Below are 6922 nucleotides of genomic sequence, written 5' to 3'. Positions count from 1 at the left end.
GTGTGATTCTCCAACCTCCCGGGCAGCAGTCCGGCACGCCCGAGGCACAGCTGCAATGCTGTTGGAGAAGGAAGTAGCCAATGCCTCGCCTGGACCAGTCGGGGCGGAGGCAGGTGCGCTTCTGCATGTCAAAGATCTCTACACCTTCGCGAATGGCCCCAATTATGGCATGCTTAGACGCCTGGAAGGCCTCCTCCAGCTCGGTTGACCATGCGAACTTGCAGCGTGGGCTGAGGAAGGGCTTGAAAGGAGCCATAGTATCGCGCAACTGGGCGTAGTTAGTCACTTGATTGACAAGGCCGAACCAGCTTCTGATATCTGTCGTGGAGACCGGGCTGGGGAAGTCCCGGATGGCGTCCAGGTATTTGGGAAGTGGCTCGATGGTAGCGTCCGACACCCTGAAGCCAGCGAAGTCCACGCTCCTCTGCGCAAACTGAAACTTGCCCGGGTTCAACACGACGCCTGACCGCCCGACACGTGTCAGGAAATCGATGGTCCTCCACCAGTGCTGCTCCAAGTCGGTGTCGTAGTGGACCGTGTCATCCACACACCGTTCCTTGCGTTCAAAGTCTGAGAGGATGGCGTCAAAACGGCGGTTGTAGCCATCACCCGACGAGAGGAAACCCTGTGGTGCCCTGGTGTAACGCCACCGGCCAAAGGGAGTGATGAAAGTTGTCAGATGACGGTCAGACTCGCGCAGTGGCACACTGTGATAACCATTCCAAGCGTCCGTGACTGTCTTCCAGGTGCCCTTCGGGACACGACGTGCGAGGTGGAATGGGGACTCAGTGGCGAACGTCTCACGCTGGCAGAACTTATTGAGAGGGGAAAGGTCCACGGTCCTGCGGGGGGACCCGTCGTGCTTCCGGGTAACCACCATCCGGTGGCACCATGTAACCGGTTCGCCGTACGGCACACGCTCGATGACACCAAGGGCCTCGTCCCGGAGAAGGTCGTCGTGGACCTTCTGCTGCCAGTGGAGAGGCACACCGGCTGCGGTGTGGCACGCTTTCGGCGCGGCAGCAGGGTCCACATGCATCTCGACGGGCGGCCCCTCCATGCAAGGCAATGCCCGATGGGGGCATGTGTTAAATGTAGATGAGGCATACCTCTCAATCAACCACCCCTTCATCCGGCTATTGTTCTCAGGCTCGCAAGAGAATGGCAGTGCCGCGGGGCGTGACGGAGGGACTGCACGCTGTGGACACGAGCACCTGGCGTCATGGGGGTCGCTCGGGCCGTTGCAGCCGCCGTTGGCGGACTTCAATGCATTAACAGACAAGGGCCGATCCGGCGAGGAAGGGGGGGCAGGATCGTGCGTGTCCCTGGGTCGCCCCGCACCACCTGTTGGGAAGTCCTTAGGCAGGAGGCTGAGGTTGAGCAGCGACTCATAGGAGAGGTACATTCCCCGGACCGAGCTGCTCACATACACCATTGAGCGGCAGGACGACACCTCGCCGCCGTTGGAGACCGCCGAGAGTGTAGCAAAGAATGCGCCATCAATGGCTATGGGGGAGCGATTTGCAGCCGAGAGGCTGAGGCTAACAGGGCGCAGGTCGTCACGCGAGAATCCGCAGGACAGGTACTCCTCTAACGACCAAATGTCCGACTGCGCACCTGTGTCTGCGATGGCGGACACCTCCACCATGTTCCCCGAGGGCCGACAGCTGGCGCCGCCCCCCTGACCCACCGGATTGTCAATCGAGACGGAGATCAGTGCCCGGGGGTGTTCCCTCAGCCTGGCCCGCCTCCATTCGCCCTTGGAGAAGATATGGTGCTCGAGTCTGAGTGGTGCCGTTGTGCGGCGCCGACGATGGTTCCCGTAGTGTCGATCTGGGCGCGCCTCAGACTGAATGACCGAGAGCTGGGAGATTGGCTCCGACTCCAGGGCGGCCTGCTGACCGTTAGACGGCGTCCGCAACCACACCTCGGATCCCATGGTAGCCTGCTGACCGTCAAATGGTGGCAGCCGCCGCTTGCGTCGACGGGCCTTGAAGCAGTCGACACAGAGCTGGTGAGGCCTGATGTTCCATCCGAGAGACCCCTCTGTAAAGACATGGAACGTATTCTGACACCCTGGGCACACGGCTCGTTTTGCCACATCAGCTGGACTCGGGGCCAAGGAGGGGCTCCGCTGTGGGCTTGGCTGTGGGTCCTTCCTCAAGCGCTGGAATGAGGAGACAGCCGACAGGGCGGATGATGGAAGGGCGTTACGAGCCATCTCCTTGCCCTCGACGAGCGCGACCACATCATTAACGGGCTTCAGAAGAATGTCAGGCGTCCCTAACGCCTCGCGGCGTATGTCCGGGTCGTAGATCCCATTAACAAGGACATCGCGGATGATGTGATCAGTGTAGCTCACACTCTTGCCACACTCGCAGACAGCCACGTAAGAGCACGTCTCCGCCTTCCCACGCACTCTGGCAGTAAAGGCGCGGAATGTCTCATCGCGTTCCTGGCGCAGCTGAAGCAGCTCTGTGCGCAGGACGCATGTGGCGACCGGGACAACGGCCAGCAAGCGCATAGCAGCAAGTAGTTCCTCTAGAGTCCCAGAGGCGACGTCCGGGTCCGCTTTCAACAGGCTGTCTCCAAGTTCGATCCCCGCGCACTGAAACAGCTGGAACGGGGCCTGGGCCGCTCCAATGCCCGACCCCGCCCGGAAGACCTCCCACCGCCGGACGAACACGTTCCACTCCTCCGTTGAGATGCCGGTGTCAACCCTAGGCCGCTCCATCCTCGGGCCTCGGGGAGCTGGGGTCTGAACCGCCGCACCTCGATGGAAATGTCCATGGTTTGTCAGCAAGACGATGGCGAGTGCTTCGGACACGTCTCTGGTCTCGAAGTCGCAGCCGGGGAAGGGGCATTCTACCTTCATGGTGTTGACATGAAGAAGACTCCTCAATGTCGGTTTATAATATTTATTTTGACAAAGATGTCAACACCCTGTGGGTGAGAATACAGTGTATGAGTAAATACAATTACCATAACAAGACATACATAACAAGATATAAACAAACAAGAACGATTACTGTTCACCAAAATCGGATAACAAGATACATATAACTAATAACAGACTTACGTATAACAGGCAAACACGTCCTAACGAAAGAGGAGAAACACCGTGTATCCTCGGACCACCTGGCATCCACAATGGCAGCCAACTTCTTCTCCTAACTCTAACCTCTTAACAGAGAGTACTAAACACATAACCCGATACTATCGCCCCCTAGCGGTCGGGAGTACACTCCACCCTGCAATATCAGAATGATAGAATGGACTCAAACTGGGGGGGGGGGGGGGGGGGGGGCAGATGGAGATAAAAAAAAAGGGGAAGTTATTTACGAGAGAGGGGTGAAGGGACCAAGAGATGAGCACAACGGAGGCGCCGGACGTGACAGTGGCGAGCTCATCGCCATGGCGTTGCCGGGGGATACGAGGGAAGACGTCACTGAGAGAAACGGGGGGACACAAAGGAAGGAATACGACATGGAAGAGAGTGAAAAGGGGGGGTGGGGGGGGGGGACACAGAGAGGGACTGTTCAAATGCTAGGCTTAGTAGAGAGGGAAGGTGGGGAGGGACGGAGGGAGGGCGGTCTAACCCCTGGACAAGGTTATTTATTTGTTTGTTTAGAGTGGTGCTGTGTGTCAGTGGGTTCAGGTGGGACAATGGTTATCAGACACAGTTGATATCGTTGTAAACCAGGGGTGCTCATTACGTCGATCGCGATCGACCGGTCGATCGCGAAGGTAGTGTGGGTAGATCACACGGCATTGAAAAAAAAACAAAAAAATAAAAAAAATCTAAAAAAAAAAAACATTTCAATATTTTTTTGGGAAAAGTAGCCGGGGACGCCTCCCGTCTGGACCACACAGGAGAGGGCATCACTCAGCCCCGCGCCGCCTCACAACACACACACACACACACACACACACACACACACACAGACAAGCACACACACACACAGACAGACAGACAGACACAAGCACACACACATGCACACACAGACAGACAGACAGACAGACAGACAGACAGACAGACACACACACACACACACACACACACACACACACACACACACACACACAGACAGACAGACAGACACACACACACACAGGACAGACAGACACACACACACACACACACTCCGCCGCCCGGAGACGTCGATGGCACCTGGCTTGGCACTGGCCAGTCTGGTGTAAACCACTCAGAGCTCCTGAGTTAATGTTAATGGACTACCAGTGTGAATATTTGTTATATAGTTTAATAAATCTCTTCTTTGATTTTGAAACAGTGTAGCGTGGCCTTAATTTGTTATTATTACAGTACATTTTTGTGTTCGCAGCAATGGCAATATGTTTTATTTGGTTGGTAGATCTTGTTGAGCTGGTAATTTGAAAAGTAGCTCACAAGCCTAAAAAGTGTGAGCACCCCTGTTGTAAACCATCCAGTCACTAAACCTCAAGTTATTTTTTCTGAGTGGGGCAGTCCCACTCATATTTTTCATTTTATTTGACAGATACAGTGAAGATTTAGGCAGGAAGGATGGGAGAGAGAGAGAGGAGGGATGACTTGCAGGATATGTCCCCGGCCGGAATCGAACCGGGGACCCTGCGGTTTCATGGTCGACGCTTAACCCGCTACGCCACCTAAGCGCCCCAAACCTCAGTTCTGGAGAGAGACACGGTGTGCTTTGAATCATCCAGTCCAGCAGCACTGACACATCTGATTCAACCAATTAGAAGCTACCATCAGGTGTTTCATTGCCTGGAAGGCCTGAAGAGCCTGTACATCTCTAGGTACCAGGGATCTCTTAGTTCCCAACACTATGGAGCTATGTGGTTGCTTTGTAGGCCCATCATAATGGGTCATGTTTGGGGCTATGAGGTTAGAATAAGCGTTGGGGAAACCTCTTTCAGATACTGAGAGAGGAGCAGGCTGACTAGAGAATCTGGATGAGGAGGTGCCATCCACTTTCCACTGTCCTCCTCCTCCCTTCCTCCTGTCATGCCATCTTGTGTGCACTCTCTCCTACTTTTACATGACATTGACATTTTTGCCATTTAACAATTTGACGCCTTTATCCAAAGCGACTTACAACACATACATTTGACTAAGTGAATCATCTATCCACCAGTCATAGCAGGAGAAATGTAATCTAATGCTCAGGCCAGGGGGCACTAGCAGTCATAATGCTAGAAGGAGGAAGATTTATATGATCTATATATATTTATATATATAAATCGGTCCACTCCTTACTCGTTATATATATGTTACGGTACATGTGGGAATACGGTACATGTGGGAAAACTAGGGTTAGGGTTAGGTGCTACGTCGACTTGGTACATGCTGGCATGTCTAACCCTAATCCTAACCCTACCCTAACCCTAACCTTAACCGTAGCACCCTAGCACCTAACCCTAACCCTAGTTTTCCCACATGTACCGTATTCCCACATGTACTGTAACATATACACCTGATATCTTAGTGATAAATGGTGGTCTATGAATAAGGTTCACTTTTTAGGTTTGTCTGCATGTTTAGGTTGGCCTCTTTTTTCAAGAGAGGCCAAGACTTGTTTCACTATTTCAAAAGATGGTAAATTAATTGAAAACCCAGTAAGTAACTGATACAAAAGGAAGACGAATCTTCCCCCTGATGCCATCCCACCCACATGCCCTGCTGAAGCCTGAAGGATTCACTGACATGTTACATCACAGAGCTAATATCAACACAGGGAGACGAGAGACAAAGAGAGGTAAACGTTGGAAAAACGTTGCAAGTTTGATGTGAAGAAGAGCATCTCTTTGTCAACAATATTACCAGGTCCCTTTTTTCCACCGTTCAACATCTCTCCCTGAACTCTTCCATCCAAATGGAAAGGACCTTTACTATTTTGCTGAATGTTCCTTCGTGGCCCTTATCCCTTTCCCACCTAACCTCAATTTAACACCCCAACAGTCCATTTTTATATCCCACCCTCTTTCCTTCCCTCCCTCCCTCCTTCCCTCCCTCCCTCCCTCTCTCCCCTCTTGTGATTTATTTGCCTCAGTTCCAATATTTGTCGGCGGTGTGTTTTCTCCTCCTTGTCTAAATGTCACCCCTTCTTCTAAGACAATATAGAGAGGGAGAGAAAGAAGAACAAGAGGGCAAATGTGGGGGATATAGAGGAGGGGAGGGGGGAAACTCGTAAAAAGAGCAACAAAGTTTGGGAAAATTAAACATTAGGTAAGACACTTTCTCACATACATATGCGTACCGAAAAGCTTTGTCGCAATTCTTGTATGGGGGATTATCTATGACGTCCTCATAAGCATGGTTTCATATTTTCTTAGAAAAATCCCAGTCGAACAGAATACACACACACACACACACACACACACACACACACACACACACACAATGTGGCCTCAGTAGGAACTGTAGCTAGGGCCACAGAATTAACGGGGACATGTTCTCACAGGATCTCTTAAATTTCTTGGAAACAGATGCTGTAACACACACACACACGCACGCGCGCGCACACACACACACACACACACACACACACACACACACACACACACACACACACACACACACAGGTCTGAATTAACCATTCAGCAGAATTCTGTTTGACTCTCTATCTCCGGCCCGGGTCACATATTATATCTTGTCCTAAACATGCACAATAGAGGCCATGCCATTTCTCAGCGTCAGTGTTAATGTACTGTAGTGTAACCATTACACTTTCCCCCTCCCCTCCTCTCCCTCTGTCACCCTACATCACTTCTTTTCTCTCTCTCCCTCCCTTGCTCTCTACCTCCTTTATAACCCATCACTCCCATCTCACCATTCTCACTCCTTCTTTCTGTCTTTTACGGGACTGGACACATTTCGTCTCCTTAACGAGGGGAAGGAACCAAGGGACAAACAACTAAGAGT

Source organism: Nansenia antarctica, assembly GCF_963989245.1.
Source record: "Nansenia antarctica genome assembly, chromosome: 10".
Lineage (NCBI taxonomy): Eukaryota > Metazoa > Chordata > Actinopteri > Argentiniformes > Microstomatidae > Nansenia > Nansenia antarctica.
Note: the sequence above shows the minus strand (reverse complement) of the source record.